Source organism: Pinus tabuliformis, chromosome 3_1 (assembly GCF_031772625.1).
Source record: "Pinus tabuliformis cultivar Carrire ecotype Pingquan chromosome 3_1, CPIR1, whole genome shotgun sequence".
Taxonomy (NCBI): Eukaryota; Viridiplantae; Streptophyta; class Pinopsida; order Pinales; family Pinaceae; genus Pinus; species Pinus tabuliformis.
In genome coordinates this window covers 558,823,312-558,836,131 of record NC_142301.1, presented here as the reverse complement: position 1 = coordinate 558,836,131, position 12,820 = coordinate 558,823,312, and the positions used below count along the sequence as shown (strand labels likewise).

Below are 12,820 nucleotides of genomic sequence, written 5' to 3'. Positions count from 1 at the left end.
GCTACTTCTGGAAGGGAGGTACAACCCCCTTAGCTCTTGTACTAGCAGATCCATTTACTAGTACGTAGTTGCTGACCCTACAGAAGGTTACAACCTTCTTTCCTTCAGGGACCACGTTTCATCAATTTTCAGACTAGATCCATGAGTACAAAACAAACACTGCTTCAATACAATCATCAACTTATACTTGCATCATAATCACCCAATACTGAATCACTGAAACCCTGTCATCAAGAACACAGAACACAAACCAGAGCCCAGAACTCTGCAACAATCACCAGAATCAACAGCAACCTGAAATATCAAATCTTATTATGCATACGCTACTTCTCTATACCAAAACCGCGTGTATATGCACTTTCTCCAAAGGCAAACCGCGTGCAGATCTAGAAATAATTACTTATGCCTTCGCTATCAGATCCGACCCTTGCCAAGCGTCCCAAACAGATAACCAGTAATACCAGATCTTCTCACTTCATCAGACACACCTTGCTTGCCTCTCTTTGCCTAATGATCTTCTCCTTATATAGCCTTAGGCCCTTCACAATACCACGGTCCAAAACCATAGTAACACAATACCATCAACTTCAAAACTAGGGATCGACACGACCGTCGAGACACCATGGTCCAAAACCATAGGCACAACTTCCAAGGACTAACCGCCATGGACCAAAGGTACATTTTCACATGTACGCACTTTTACTGAAGCCAACCTGCGTGTATACACTGATTTTCCTTAATGAACCTGCGTATGTCTCTTTCTTGTCCTGCTGTACTAAGATCTGTCCTCTGATTAAGTTGTCATCACTTGTACCTGCTTCTGAGTGAGTTGCCATCAAGGACAACACTTGTATCATAATGCCAACATAAATTACCTGTCCACAGTGGATATGATGATTACTTGGGGGTGGTTTTATTGTTATGAGAATGGGAACATAGCACATAAAATTTAAGGAAGAAGAAAATTCATCTGAGGATTCTGTGAGGAGCTTTAGGTTGCAAGTGCCTTCCGAGACTATGGAGGAATCATGGGGAGAATGAGAACTAGTCTCAATACCACCCATGCCCATGGGTGCCACGCCCCCTTTCACCCTTGGTGCTCATTCTCCCCACCACCATATTTCTACCAATTCTCCTTCTCATGTTGTTACCCCTAGGTAGAGATCCCCCAAATCTTCTCAGACACCTACTAGCACTTTCCCTCCTTCATCCTTGGTGTCTCCTTTTGTGCCCAGGTCCCCTCAGCTCAAGGCTCCTAGGACTCCAAGGACACCATGGACTCCTTCCCTTATCTCTCCCAGGTTTCTAAGCCACATTGGGACTCCCAAGAGAAGGGTTTTGACCAATATGAAGACCTATCTGGAGGAGGTTGGGCACCTCACCAAGCTCAATCCTCAAGATGTGTGGCTCCCCATCATAGACTCTAGGAATGGGAATGCTTACTATGTAGTGTTTCATAATCTCAATGTAGGGATTGGGTTTCAGGCCTTGATTCTGCCAATGGATTTTACCTTCTTGGGATGGTATGCAGGATGTTCTTGATTTCTCTATTTTTTTGCTTTCATGTTTCAATTGTTTTTTTTACAAAATTGATTTTTAGGTCCATCAAAATATGATATAATGTCAGATCACATGGATGTATTTTGTAAAATAATTTGAAGTGATTTTAGATTCATATTGACCCTAATTTGTTATACTTCAAAAAATGATCAAATTCCTCAAGTTAGCAATCTCAAAGTTTTCACACCCACTTGGTGTGATTAAATCATATTGATACTGTTATATCTACCTAGGTTGTAGAATGTGCCTATGTAGAATGTGTTAGTTCAAAGGAATGTAATGGATAAATACATGGGTTTCCTCTGTAGAATGTGTCTCAGTCCAATGGAGTGCAATGGATAAAAATGTGGGTTGTTGTGAGTTTGTTTCTTCTGCAACCATTGTTTTCATTTGCATTTTATTTTTTCTTTGATATTTGTACTGTGACATTTGTTGATAATTGTACTATGACTTAGAACTAATTTCTATTAGTTTTACATTTAAATAGATCTATCTAAACTCCATAATTCTAGATATGTTCAAATAAATATTGTATTTTTAAAAATAACATTTTTTATGTTTTTGCACCCACTTGATGGAGTTAAATAGTCATTTAAGCTATTGGGATTCAAAATCATTGATATTACTACCTCTTCCTTGGATTTAGAATGTTCCTTTAAGAGATATGAATATAGAAGTGTGTTGGTGTGGGTTTATTCCTTCTACAACATTGTTGTGATTTGTACTTTGTTTCCCAAATTCTAGATCTGTTCAAATAAATATTAAATTCCTAAAAGTGACAATTTTTATGTTTTGAATTCTTAAAGGTAAATTTATTTTATGTTTTTGCACCCACTTGATGGGGTTAAATAGTCCTTTAACCTGTTGGGATTCAAAATCACTGATATTACTACCTCTACCTTGGTTTTAGAATGTGCCTCTCAGAGCTATGAATACAAAAGTGTGTTGTTGTGGGTTTATTCCTTCTACAACTTTGTTGTGATTTGTACTTTCTTTTCCATGAATATAAACAGGAGTTGGGGAATAATCTGTCTGACCATAGCATACTTGTGGAAACTCTACACTTTGTGGGTTCTTATCATGCTTCATGAAGATGTTCCTGGGAAATGCTACAACAAATATGTGGAGCTTGCACAAGCTGCATTTGGTAACAATAACATATACCTTCTGCAATTGCAATCTTGATATCTAGGTTTCTTTATTACTAAGCTTAAGCTACATGTCTGTTTCAGTTGGATATCAAAATGTGGATTTCTATCTCTAATGCAGAGTCCATACAATCTTCAGTTTTAGGTATAAACATCTGAGTTTAGATATATTTGTTGTAGACCTAATAGCTTCAAGTATATATTAATGTTGGATATAATAATCCTATATGGAAGGAATGTATGGATGCAAATTTGTCTTTAAACATTGCAAGGGAGAGGCTTGGTGTATGGTTGACTCTATTTCCAACTGTTTATCTATCAGTCAAGATGGCAACTGCCCTGATATTGATTGGTGGAGAGACAATGAAGTTGTTTTTTCAAATAGTTTGTGGCCCAACTTGTGGATCCAATCCACTTACTATAGTGGAATGATATTTGTTTTTGTGTCCACTTACTATAGTGGAATGATATTTGGTTTTCGTATCCCTTTGCATTATTTTGTCCTAGCTGCCTAATCTTAACTCCATTGCAAGACTCTACCTTATAGGTGTTATAACTGCAATTACCTAATACACTATGGTCTGGGGTTTGTCCACAAGAAAACCTAGACACTTGGGCATATCTTATGAAAACCTAAAGTCCAAGATGGATACTACAACAACAGAATTATTTCTTTGACTTCAAGGGTCACAATCTTTCTCTGGAAATATAGGTATTGTGCTTTTGTAGCAGCATAGACTTGTGTTTCCTTATGATTTCTTATCTTTGTCTATATTTTCTAGAGAAGGTTACATGTTGATAGCTTACCTTATCAATGATCTTTCTTTCCTATGAGATTGAATAGGAAGTTGTATCTGAGAATGCAGGCTACTATGCCATCTAGTCTCAAGCATCCTGCCTCTATACCAATGTGGAGAGGAGCAAAGGTTGCTTATTTACTTGTGGCCATGTGTGTGTTCCCCATTGAAATTGGAGGTTATTGGGCTTATGGATATTTTGTAAGTATCAATCACTTTCCTTCTCAAACTTGTATTTGAGTAAAATCATATGTTGGCATTATGATGCATGTGTTGTCCTTGATGGAAATTAACTTGTAATAGAACAAGTATATGGTAACTAGATGAATCTATAGGTCATATCAGAGGTGACAAAATGATGGAACAGAATGATGGTCATAGGTTTACACCTCAGAATCAGAAGCTTGATACGAGAAATTGTTGGTATTTGTTATTAGGTGTTGTCCTTGATATCGACCGACCTAATGTGTTGTCCTTCATGACAACCTATTTGATGAATAGACTACTTGATAAAGGTATAAACAGGATGTGACGGAATGCATGGAAGTTGCGTTTACGGGTGTGACAAAATGCAAGGCAGTTTAGAGGAATCAGTTTAGAAGTGATGTGTGATGGAAAATCACATTGTAACATGTTAATTCAGAGGTAACAGAGTAATGGTACCGAAGGATAGGACGTTGGGACAAAGGATTACAGATCAAAATCAAGAAATTGAGGAACGATAATGTTTTAAGTTGTATATGTTGTTTACCCTAGTCCAAGTAGCGTATACACACTAGTACACATAATAAAAGGCATGTATACACATGCACACAGTTTCATAGAAGGGAAAGGATTTATGGGTTGGAAAATTAAGTTTAAAGAATACCAGGGGTTCCTACCATGGTATTAGCCTATTGGGTTATGTTATATTAGGTTGGGCAGACCTACCTATGGTTTTGTGCATGGTTTTCGCACATGGTTTTGGACACGATGGTTTTCGGTTCATGGTTTTGGACAACATAGTTTTCGGTCCATCGTATTGGATGTTTTGGAATGTATAAATATGTATTGTAACATTGAAAGGAAAATAATGAAAAATAAATCTAGCAGTCTCGATTTTGGGATCGAGGGGAAAATATCTGTGTTTTTTTGTTCTATGTGTTATTCTCTCACATTGTTTATTTTCTGTGTTTTAGAATTCCTATGCAGGTAATTTTTGTATGTGGTTAAAAGCTACATTTGGTATCAGAGTTGTTTTGGCTTCAAGGGGATGCCTTTGTTGTTGACAAGTTTTGCTCGAGCCTATGGTAGACCCTATTCAGTGGGAGATCTTTGAGATCCATTATGGTGGTGAAAGAAGATGGCGAGCAGTGGAAAGATAGAGATCGAGAAATTTAATGGTCAGAGTTTTTAGTTATGGAAACTCAAGATGGAGGATCTATTGGTGATAAAGATTAGTGGATCGCAGTAGATCTAGGTGCTAAACCAATGGGAGTGTCTGATGAAGAATGGAAGAAGTTGGATTAGAAGGCAAAGAGCACAATACGATTGTGGGTCTCAAATTCAATATTTCTGAATGTATTAGGGGAAGCTACGGCTAAGGATTTATAGGACAAGTTAGGGACTTTGTACCAATCTAAGTCTCTGGTGAATAAACTATTCCTACGAAAAAATCTGTATAACCTGAGGATGAAAGATGGAGACTCAGTGAAAGATCATCTGAATGCATTTAATATTGTGGTAAGTTAGTTATTATTTGTTGATATTAAAATTTTAGATGAAGATAAGTGCATCAGTTTGCTGTGTTCTCTACCATATTCGTGGGACAGTCTAGTTATTACAATAGGTAGCAATGCAACTGCCTTGCAATTTGATGAAATACTCTCATCCTTGCTGATGGAGGAGATGAGACAAAAAAATATGGACATCTAGAGTGGTGATGCCTTGTTTGTATGAGGACGGTCCCATAAAAGAAACAAAAATAATTCATCGAGTGGGAAATCTAAATCTAGAGGGAGATCTAAATCTCTAGGAAAACTTGTAAAGATGGTTTGCTGGAAATGCGGAAAGGAAGGGCACTACAAAAGGGACCATAAATCTAAATCTTTTGACAAAGGAAAGGCATCTGATGATGCTCCTTCTGCAGAGGTGAAAGCCACCTCAGATGAAGGTGGGGATGTGTACTTGGATTCTTCAAGTACAGATGTAAATCATGAGGCATGGTTGATTGGCTTAGGTGCATCCTTTCACTTCACTCCCCATAGACAGTGGTTCTATGAGTATGAGAAATATGATGGTGATGATGTCTTCTTATGGGATTATAGGAAGGCTAGAATCATTGGTCGAGGAAAAGTAATGTTCAAGTTCCAATGTGGAAGGGTTAGAATACTTTTGGGTGTTTTGCATATTCCTGCATTGGCCAGAAATCTAATTTTTGTAAGCAAGATGGATGATGCAGGTGTAAAAATAATGTTCGAGAAGGATACCTACAAGATGGTTCGGGGAGCACTAGTATTGATACGGGGAGTTCAGATTGGAACTCTGTACAAGCTACAAGGTAGCGCTATTGTTGATGGGTGCAATAGTTCTGTGGTTCCTGAAAGTGGAGCAAAAAATCTAGTGGTCTCTGGAGAGAATACCATGTTGTGGCATCAAAGGCTTCCACATACTGGAGAGAAGGGCCTTCGAATACCTCATGGTAAAGGTATGGTAGAAGGTATGAGTAATATTTTTCTAGAGTTTGATTTCTGTGAAAATCATGTATATGGGAAGCAGAATTGGGTGAGTTTCCCCTCTGGTAGTAAGAGGACAAAACAAATATTAGAACTTGTGCACAGTGATGTATTTGGACCTATGAAGGTTCCATCACTGGGTAAGTCTGTGTACGATGTATCATTTATAGATGAATTCCCAAGAAATACATGGATATATTTCCTTAAGGAGAAATCTGAAGTCTTTATCAAGTTTGAAGAATTTAAGGCTTTGGTGGAAAACCAAACAGAGAAGAAGATAAAGGTGTTGAGGTCAGATAATGGTGGAGAGTTTTGCAGCAAGGAATTTGAAGAATTCTTTAAGAAGTGTGGTATAGCACGAAAAAAGACTACTCCTTACACACCCGAGAAAAATGGAGTTGCATAAAGAATGAACAAGACGTCGATGGAAATGGCAAGAAGCATGCTCAATGGTGCCAGGTTAGGACAGGAATTCTGGATTGAGGTAGTGGAGACAGCATGTTACCTGGTCAATAGATGACCTTCATCAGCGTTGGAGGATAAGACTCCACAAGAGGTATGGACTGGTAAGAAACCCTCTCTTTCACATCTGAGGGTATTTGGATGTGATGCATATGTACGTGTTCCAAAGGAGAAAAGAACCAAGTTGGATAGTAAATCTGAAAAGTTCATCTTTATTGGGTATAAGGATGGTTTAAAGGGTTATAAGCTTTGGAACCTAGTAACAAAGAAGGTTGTGTATAGCCAAGATGTGGTGTTCAGAGAGGTGAAAGATGTTATTAAACATGAAGTCCCATCAAAGGAACCTGAGAAGATAAAGTTTGAGCTTAAGGAGGAAGAATCAGAATCTACAAGGGAAGAGGATTCAAAAGATGAAGATCCACAAACTTTGGTTGTGAGAAGATCAGTTCGAGAAAGAAGGAAACCAGAAAGGTATAGTCCATTTTCTTTCTATTCAATGTTTTCTTTATCTATTACTGATGATGATCCCAGAACTATGAAGGAAGCACTAGATTTATAGGATGGAAAACTCTGGAAAGAGGCCATGGTTGATGAAATGGAATCTTTGCACAAAAATGAGGCTTGAGATCCGGTGGAGTTTCCGGCTAAAAGGAAACCCATTGTCATAAAATGGGTGTTCAAGAAGAAGACAAATGTAGAAGGAAAGGTGGAGAGATACAAAGTTCGGTTGGTAGCAAAGGGTTATTCCCAGGTGCCGAGAATTGATTTTGGTGATATTTCTTCTTGTGTTGCCAAGGTAGCTTCTATTAGATTACTTTTATCTGTTGTTACTGCTTTTGATTTTGAGGTAGAATATATGGATGTGAAGACAACATTTCTTAACAGGGATATGGAAGAGAAGATCTACATGAAGAAACTTGAAGGCTTTGCGGTGAAGGATAATAAAGAACTAGTATGCAAGTTAAAAACGTTTATGTATGGGTTAAACTAGTAACCAAGGATGTGGTATCAGAAATTTGATACATTTATAGAGGACTTGGCTTCACCAGAAGAAAAGCAGATCACTGTGTGTATTTTAAATTAATGGGTGACCATGTTATTTATCTAGTCTTGTATGTGGATGATATGTTGCTGGTTGGAAATGACAAATAAATTATCCAGGATTTGAAGACCCAATTGTCCTCCAAATTTGACATGAAAGATCTTGGTGCTACAAACTATATTTTGCGCATGGAAATTGAAAGAGATCAGGCAAAGAGGAAGCTCTTCTTAAACCAGAGGAAGTATGTCGAGACAATACTGCAGAGGTTTAGTATGCAGGATAGTAAACTAGTTAAGGTCCCTATTCCTGTAGGTGTAAATTTATCTAGTGAACAGTGTCCGAAGACACAAGAAAGGAAGAGGACATATCTCGTGTTCCATATGCATGTGCAGTTAGTAGTCTGATGTATGCGATGGTTTTTATTAGACCAGACATTCCACATGAAAAGGGAGTATTGAGCAGGTTTATGTCAAAACCAAGGAAGGAGCATTGGATAGCAGTGAAGCAGGTTCTCAGGTATTTGCATTGCACTAGTGATTATGGTTTGTGATACCAAGGAAGACCTAGAATGGACAGAGTTATGGACATCCGTGGCTTTGTTAATGCAGACTGGGCTAGAGATCTGGAATAGAGAATATCTACAAGTGGGTATGTGTTTAACCTATTCAGAGGTGCAGACAGCTGGATGAGTAAGAAACAATCTGTAGTTGCCTTATCAACTACAAAGGTAGAATACATGGCAGCCACTCATGGAAGCAAGGAAGCAGTTTGGTTGCAGAGATTGTGTTCAAGTATGGGGTTAGTACAACGAGCTATAACAATAGACTGTGACAGCGAAAGTGCAATTTTCTTCACAAAGAACCCTGCTTATCATTGAAAGACAAAGCACATTAATGTTTAGTATCACTTTGTGAGGGATATTATAGAAGACAAAAAGGTGTTGCTAGTAATGGTGGACACTTAGAAGAATATTGTAGATGCATTGAAAAAAAATTTGAGCTCTAAGAAGTTCTCTTGGTGTATAGAAACAATGGGTATTTTAGGGCTAGATAAATGAATAAGCTCTCCTATCACCCCCTATGGAAAGAAAACAACAAGTGGGAGAATGTTGGGTTGTGTTATATTCTTTCCACGAATAGCCCACGTAGTTAACCGAGGGATTAGAGTGGGGGTAGAGCCCCCCCTTCATTGCTCCTATTGTGTAGCGAGGGGGCGGAAACCACCCCTGTCTAAGGGGTTTAAGGGGGGTGGATGGCCCCCCACTATGGGGTTCAGGGCAACTCCCTGGGGAATTTTTTTTTGGACCCTATATTAGGTTGGGCGGACCTACCTATGGTTTTGTGCATGGTTTTCGCACATTGTTTTGGACGTGATGGTTTTCGATCCATGGTTTTGGACGCGATGGTTCTCGTTCCATGGTATTGGATGCTTCGGCATGTATAAATATGTATTGTAACATTGAAAGGAAAATAATGAAAAATCAATCTAGAATTCCTAGTTTTGGGATCCAGGGGAAAATCTCTGTGTATATGTGTTTTATGTGTTATTCTCTCGCATTATTTATTTTCTATGTTTTACAATTTGTATGCATGTAATTTTTGTATAGGGTTAAAACCTACATGGAACATAGTAATGAGTGTAGCAAAGAATATTGGTCCCTTCAACTAATACATCAGCATAACTATGGTTTTGACCCGAGGTATTGAAAAAGGCTAAAACTATATAAAGAGATGAAGATCAAACTGTGAGAGCGTGCAAGTGATGAAAATATTATGAAGAGTTAGATCAAAAGAAAATATGCATGTTATGGGTTTTTGATGCTTTTCTTGGTCTGAACTAAGTATGCACCTGAGTGCTTAATGATGGATAAGATCTAATGATGGATCAAGATCATGAAACCTGAAACTACTTATCATTGTATGATATGATAATTGATAGGCTAGATATAAGTGCTAACACATGTTTTATCATTTAAATGATATGATCTGGGTATATCTGAAGTCTTGAAAAGTTGTGAAGTTATAAGTCATTATTTGCATATCTATACACAGGCTCACCTCGGTGAAGGTGCACATACATGCATATTAGGCACTTCTAGGTAGAGTATGTAGAGTAAGGGCTTATTGTTCAGAAATGACTAATCTATCTTATCAGTTCTATTGTTTTACTTTTGTTTTTCATTGATGTCTTTGTTAGATCTGAAGTAAAACTGATTGTATAAGGAGATTGAGTCTGGATGATCGTTTGATTGAGAAAGAAGGGTTTCTATTCATAAATGAATGATCTATCTGATCAGTGCTGCTACTTCTCTATTGTCTGTCAATGATGTCCTCTTGATTTATTTGGGTTAAATGATCATGTTTGAAGTAGATTTGATTGAATGTTGAAGTTGAATGAGGTTATGAATAGTGTAAATATTACTGACTAATTGTGATTGATTACAGAAACAATTATGTGATTGATTTAAAATGTTGTGGTAGATCTGAGTATAGCTCAAGATTCTCTTTAGAAATGTAGTAGTCAAGTTTTCAGTTGTTAGTATTTTAAGTTCTATACAAAGGTTTCTCTAGTAAAAAGGGCGTATGCACACAGGTTTCCTTAAGTGAAGTAGTGTATGCATTTTGGTATTTGAATGATCAAGATTGCAGTTGGTTTTGGTTATTAAGGCGGTGTTCTAAGTTTCGTTTTGTGTATTGGTTATAGTGATCTCACTGTTCCAGTTGATTGGTTGAATTTTGGCTAAGTGACAGTTGATTAGATTTTGAGTGAATGGTTGATTGAGTTGTATCAGAAACTGATTATTGGGTGATTCAGTTGTGTCAAAGGTTTTAGTGATTTTTCGTTTCAGTTGTGTTAGAAGTTTCAATGATTGGTTGATTCAATAAGTGATGATTAGGTTTTAGTTATGTCAGAGATTGATGATTGGGTTTCATTGATTGATTGGTTCATATGTATCAATGATGGATGAATGTGCTAAAATGATGAGTTATAGTTTTGAGTTTCGATATTTACCTTAAGTGTTGATAATGGATGCAGTCTGAAAATTTGATGAAACATAGACGAGATATTGTGTTGATGTGTACCAGGAGTATCCAGACTCAAAATTTATGAAATGAGGTCCCTAGAGGAAGAGTGAAGGTGGTTTCCTTCTGCAGGCCAACGGCTACGTACTGGTAAGCATATCATCTAGTACAATGTTTGTATTATGACACAAGTGTTGTCCTTGATGGCAACTCACTCAAGTGATAGATCACAGCACAACAGGTTAACAACACAGAGTTACAGATCAAATTTCAGAGAATGAATCAAGAGAGGTATACACAGGTTCACCATTAGCCAAGGTGCGTATACATGCAAGTTCACTGTATACAAGTTGCGTTTACGTACACATGCACTTTCACAAAAGGAAAAGTGTGTATACCTTGGAATCTAAGTTTTGTTCCAAAGTATTTGGTCCATGCTATTTTGATCCATGGTACTGGTCCAAGGTATCAGGTCCAAGGTATTGACCCTAGGTATTTGGTCAAAGGTATTGGTCCTAAGTGGTTTTGGTCTATGGTATTGAGAAATGCCTAAAACTATATAAGGAGGAGAAGATTATTAGGCCATGGGTGCAAGTATCGAATATCTGATGAAGTGTGAGATCGAGTATGCAGGTGATTGGGTTATGGTGCATAGCTGGATCTGAGCCAAGGATGAACTTTCGCTGATGTTGAGGAATCTGATCTAATGATGAATCAGGATCTTAAGGTGTAAAATGAACCATTTTTTTGTTGAAACTCATGTATATTCTAGATTTGAATACAGATGCATATATTATTTTGTAAATGATATGATCTTGGTATAACAAAAGTCTGGAATAGCAACAGAACTATGAATTTATGTTTGCAGATGTATACATTGGTAGGCTTTGAGAAAAGTGCATGTATACACCGGTTTGACACATGGAAGTAGCGTATACCTTATAAAATATGTTTTAGTTGTTGTTGTTTGTTATTGTAGAGTTTTCGGTTCTAGCTTGGGTTCTGGTTACTGTATTCTGGTGATAGCATTCTAAAAGATCAGATTGATGGGTTGTCAAAGTAATTGATAGATTCGGTTGTTTCTGAAAGGAGATTGGTTGATGCAGATATATTTGATTATTGAATGATTTTGTTGATGGATCCAGTCTGAAAATTTATGAAATGTGGTCCCTGGAAGAAAAGAGAAGGTTGTAGCCTTCTATAGGCCGGAATCTATGTAGTAGTAAACATATCAGCTAGCACAAGAGCTAGGGGGTTGTAGCTCCCTTCCAGTAGAAGCTGGAGAACAAGAGAAGGTTGTAGCCTTCTACAAGTAGAAGCCTGCATACTGGTCTACGACTGCACTAGTACAAAAATTGTAAACAGATTTTCTTATTAAAAGAAGACAGAGACGACAGTAACAATATTATTTCCAACAATTGGTATCAAAGCAAGTCCTTCAGAAGAAGCTTGATCGCTTGAAGGAAGATCCATCATCATGAGTAATCAAGAAAGTTGGGGATCCATCAGACCACCAATCTTTGATGGGAGAAATTTTGTTTATTGGAAGGTAAGAACCACATCCTATCTTCAATCACTTGGAATAGATGTCTCGGAAATCGTGGAAGGAGGATATACATTTCCAACAACAATTCCTACAGATACGGAAGGTAAAAAGCAATATGAAAACAATGCCAGGGCTGTCAATACATTATTGGGAAGTCTATCACAATAAGATTTTGTCAAAGTTATGGAGCTCAAATCCGCCAAAGAAATATGGGATAAAATCATTCTAAGCTACGAAGGAGACTCTCAAGTAAAACGTGCTAAACTGCAAACTCTCAGAATTGAATATGAAACTCTCAAGATGCACAATTATGAAAGTATAGCTAGTTAATTTTTACGTATAGATGAGATTGTTAGTTGTATGAAGAATCTGGGTGAAGAGATAAAGGAAGTTACCTTAGTTGAAAAAGTTTTAAGATCCTTGTCTACTAAGTTTGAATCAAAAGTATCTACCATAGAAGAAAAGTAGGATCTACAGACTATTACTTTGACACAGCTGCATGGAATCTTAACTGCTTTTGAGATGAGA

At 37.4% G+C, this 12,820-nt stretch overlaps 1 pseudogene; it reads left to right on the top strand.

Moving 5' to 3' along the window:
• The window catches only part of LOC149188220 (lysine histidine transporter-like 8), a 42,791-nt pseudogene extending 38,701 nt beyond the window's left edge, over positions 1-4,090 (top strand).
• The last annotated feature ends 8,730 nt before the right edge of the window (positions 4,091-12,820 follow it).